Source organism: Montipora foliosa, chromosome 2, assembly GCF_036669935.1.
Source record: "Montipora foliosa isolate CH-2021 chromosome 2, ASM3666993v2, whole genome shotgun sequence".
In the NCBI taxonomy this organism is placed as follows: domain Eukaryota; kingdom Metazoa; phylum Cnidaria; class Anthozoa; order Scleractinia; family Acroporidae; genus Montipora; species Montipora foliosa.
In genome coordinates, this window is record NC_090870.1 from 29,747,673 (window position 1) to 29,752,672 (window position 5,000).

Consider the following 5,000-nt stretch of genomic DNA (forward strand, 5'->3'; position numbering starts at 1 on the left):
CGCATAACGAAGCTAGAAAGAGTGCTCGAAAGGACAAGAGATGTTATATAGAGAACCTGGCAAAGGAGGCAGAGGATGCCGCAACAAAAGGGAACATGAAAGACCTGTATTATACCACCAGAAAGCTAGCTGGGAAATTTGGTCATGTTAATCATACCATCAAGGATAAACAAGGAAATATTCTGACCACCACTGAGGAACAGCTGCATAGATGGGTCGAACATTTTGGAGAGGTCCTGAACAGGCCACCCCCAGTTGGAGGAACCGATATCCCAGAAGTTGATCATCTACTCTCAGTGAACTGCGCCATACCTTCAAGAAGAGAGATTAGTAGTGCTATTAGGAAGATGAAGGACGGAAAGGCAGCAGGTACCGACAACATCCCTGCAGAAGTATTCAAAGCAGACACCAACACCACCACAGAGGTCTTTTATGAACTATTCAAGAGCATCTGGGAGTACGAGACATCACCCACTGAGTGGAAAGAGGGTCTTATAGTTAAACTTCCTAAGAAGGGGAACCTCAGGGAGTGTGATAATTATCGAGGTATTACTTTGTTATGTATAGCAAGTAAAGTTTTCAACCGAATTATGTTGGAGCGGTTAAGATCTGCAGTGGATGGCAGTTTGAGGGACCATCAAGCTGGTTTCAGGCAAGCTAGATCATGCGCAGACCAGATTGCTACACTACGTATCATCGTAGAGCAATCCATTGAATGGAACTCGTCCTTGTACATCAATTTCGTGGATTACCAAAAGGCCTTTGATAGTCTGGATCGCCCCTTTCTTTGGAAATTACTAGCTCATTATGGAATTCCGCAGAAGTTTATTAACATCATAAAAAACTCTTACCAAGGCACCACATGTAAAGTTATTCATGAAGGACAGTTGTCGGAGAGCTTCGAAGTTAAAACTGGAGTAAGGCAAGGATGCCTTCTCTCACCGTTCTTATTCCTCCTGGCAATTGATTGGATAATGAAATCGTCGACGACGGGACACAGGAACGGAATACAATGGACTCTCACCCAGCAGCTTGATGACCTCGATTATGCAGATGATATTGCTTTACTATCTCACTCAGGGGCCCAAATGCAGAATAAAACCACCATTCTGGAAGAAAGGTCAAGAAGAGCTGGCCTTGTTATCAACACCGCAAAGACCAAAGTCTTGAAGATCAATTCAGGCTCAAACAGGAAGATCAGAGTGAATGATGCCGATATTGAAGAGGTAGACTCCTTCACATACCTTGGGAGCGTAGTAGACACAAGTGGAGGAACTGACGCGGATGTTGCAAATAGGATTAATAAGGCAAGAGGAGCCTGCCACTCTCTTAAGCAGATCTGGAGCTCTGGCAGCATATCTACATCAACTAAGCTGAAAATATTCAACTCTAATGTAAAATCTGTGCTGTTGTACGGGGCAGAGACGTGGAGGATGACAGTCAAAACGATAAGAAAGTAACAATCATATGTCAATCATTGTTTGCGTCGAATCCTGAAGATACGGTGGACAGACAAGATCACAAACGAAGAGCTATGGGAGTGGACAGGTCAAATTCCAATAGTCAAGCAAGTGAGGAAGAGAAAATGGGCGTGGGTAGGCCACACGCTGACAAGACCTTCAAACAGTATTACGAGGCAAGCATTGCACTGGAACCCACAGGGAAAACGAAAGAGGGGCCGCCCCAAGAATAGCTGGAGGAGGGATACGGAAAAAGAGATGAAGGTCCTCGGGAAGAGCTGGAAGGAGCTGCAACAGTTGGCAGAAAAGAGACGTCTCTGGAGGCTTTTTGTTGATGGCCCATGCTCCAACTTGGAGCCAAGGGCTTAACTAACTACAGATGTGCACCAACATGGCGTTTTCATACTGGGCTCTGTAAATTTCTGCGAAACATTTCGACGAATATCTGAAGTTTGGGGAAACGCACAGGCCTAAAACTTGGAGAAGTGTCTTCTTCATTTATCTTCTACAACATCACGAATTCTTGACTTTTTCCACTGGATGGTTTTCGATTTATTTTTTTATTGCGTGACAGTGAAAACGATCTATTTTTGTAGTGTCGGAACTATGAAGATTTCACTCTATGCCCAGGCTCGACGGTTGCCTCTACTTCCAGCCCAAAGCAGTGTTTGAAATCGCTGGAGTGTTCTAAACAACTTCCTGGTGTTTTTACTCAAAGTAAATGAGGTATTTCGTGTAAATTGGTCGTGAATTTCCGACTGCCGGGCATCTAGTATTTTGAAAACCGTACCCGTGAGTCAAGATTCTAAATAATATGCTTTAATGCAAGCGCGGAGAATTTGTCCACAACATTACGAAACCTTTATTTAGAATCGCTTGGCATTTCTGAACAAACACTAAATACTCTGGTGAGGTTTCGTTGGTAATTTCTGTGGATACATCGGGAGTTGACTTAGGGTGCGTTGGATTGACCGTATTCCGGAATAGGAATACATGGAATACAAGTTGGAAATCCTTCGTTGTTGCAGAGATTCACATTAAAATTGTCAAACATGTTTAAAATGCTATTTTAAACATATTTTTATCATCCTCGCAGCTTCGAAACGCGCCAAACATATTGTTCTTATTCCGGAATAGGGTCAATCGAACGCGCCCTTAGTGTGTCAGAACTTGAATATTTCCTAAGTGTCAAAAACATTGAGATTTCACTCTATCCCTAAGCTCAACAGTCGCTTCTGCTTTTAACCCAAAGCAATATTTATAATCGCTTGAGATTTCTAAACAAATATCTTATGTTCTTAGAGGACTTAAGCGAGCTATTTGGACAAAATTGGTCAAAATTTCTGACTGCCGGGTATCTAGTTTTTTGAAAGCACTTCCCGGCTGCCGGGTATCTAGACACGTCCTTAATAGAAAACGTGTAACCGCTATTTTCGATTTAAAAAAGCTTTTTGAAGTTAAGTTAAAAGTATTGTATAAAAGTATTGTATTAAAGCCAGTGAACCTAAGACTGACTGACGTAGAATGACTAATATTTCCCACCAAAACCTTTTAAGAGTCCCCAGAATCCCTAGACAATACCCGAGCCTCTACTTCGTGCCGTCAGAATAGTAATTTCCGACTGAACATCAGAAATTCCATTTTTTTTCGATGGGTCCATAGACCTGTACTTTTCAAAACAATTTGAAGGAAGTTCTTATTTTTTCTCTGGGTCTATTGTGCTGTAAATTTCTCTCCTCTTTCTTCCAGTTTGCTGCAATTTCTGAAGTAGATTTATGCTTTCTTATTATTTGTTTTCTTTCTATATTTGATAATTCACATAAACATCTAAGAAATGCAACCTCATAGTTTGTTTCAAAACAATTAAATTTACTTTGAATAATAGAACAAACGAGATCAACAACAGAATCTACATTTGAAAATACTTTTGTTACATGGTTCAGAACCATAATATACAAAAACGTGGTAACTCATCTTTTGCTTTGCATACCACTGGAAAACACAACTAATGCAGTAGCTAGAAATTCACATCAAAAAGCCTGTGCTGCTTTCTTATTATCCAAAATGGCAGTTTTAAGCTGTTGTTTACTGGGAACCACATTACAAGATAAATTTCCCTGACATCTTGCTCTATGAATAACTTTTACATGGCCAGCGGCCTACGTCTAATTTCTTTAGAAACATATTTTGCTGGAGTAACATTTCTGATAAATTGCTCTTCCATTCTCAATGATACTATCAACTGTTTGAGAGGTGCAATAGTTACAAGACTTCTGAGGTGGAAAAACAAATAGAATAAAATGACACAGCAGAACATTCTTTGCAAGAACAAAGATAAACATCATTTAAGTGCTCCTAGGGTCTAAAATTTTGGTTTCGAACATATAATGAATGAACAATGCTTCCACTGTTGCTTTACATGTTAATAATGTTAACACATTTTATTCTCATAAGTAACAGATGTTTTAAAATACCGTAGTTGTAGTCAGGCGTGATAAAAAGAATTAAAAAACTTGTTGTCACTGACTAAAAAACTTACGTCCCAGATGTTTGTGCACATATATTCTGAAAATGTTGTACCAAATTCATTAATGAATCTATTTCAATTGAAGTACTTGTTGCAAATGGGTCCCATACCTAATAAATCTCTGCCATCATGAGAGTAAAAATTTTACACCTCCCATTAGGCAGACAGTATATTGCTACTGTGTAAGGTTCAAGTGTTAAAATATATGCATGACAATTATCCATGAGCAAAGAATCAAAGGCAGCTAACATTGATATAATATAAGGAAAGTCTGAAATTATAGGATGTGCACTATTTAGCAAACCACTATAACTATCACTGTATGTCAACTGATAATTAATGTAGCTTAAGTTATAACCATAACAGGCAAATCTGTCAAAAATAGGAGTCCATGTTTGCATGATTGTGATAAAGCTGAATACATATTATTCCCAACTTTTATAATTTGAACCAAGCCAGCTGAAGAGGTTATTGGATTCCTGAAATTTTAAACAAGTGCGGACATAGACACTGCCACACGTTGTGTGCTTGCATTTGCTGTACCAAATACTTCACCATTACCTTGACTGTATGGTGCGGCAATAGTTTTAGTTGGATCAACAATTCCTGAACCTGGGTTGTTTGTACGTCATTTACGAGTCGAATTAACTCAGGAATGTAAAAGCGATACAAATAGATCTTTGTAAAGCCACAGATGATAATTTCTTACATTTCAAAAATGTGAACCAAACTTTTCAATACTGGCAAATAAATGGCCTCTAAATAAAACAAAAGTAAGACAGAAAACCAGAATTTCCCCTTGAAGCATCCTCTAAATTCCATTGCCACCAAATAAACAGAATGCATATCAACGACTAGTCTGTATTGTTGAGAGAATTCCCCATTTTGACTTCGTCGCATGCCCATACTGACAGTAACAGTAGTTCTAAGAACAGTTCGGATTGCTAAAATTCGGATCAGTTTTTTTCAGGTATTCTCAGTTTCGCTCAAAGCTGCTCTAAGGTTCTCAAAGA

General features: G+C 39.2%; 2 protein-coding genes across 4 annotated transcripts in view; one reads left to right on the forward strand and one right to left on the reverse strand.

Moving 5' to 3' along the window:
- Window positions 1-5,000, forward strand: part of LOC137992811 (uncharacterized) — a 217,588-nt gene that overhangs the window by 72,680 nt on the left and 139,908 nt on the right. The gene's annotated exons all lie outside the window — the stretch shown is intronic.
- LOC137991455 (uncharacterized) overlaps window positions 1-5,000 on the reverse strand; it is a 29,154-nt gene that overhangs the window by 19,758 nt on the left and 4,396 nt on the right. The window lies entirely within an intron of this gene.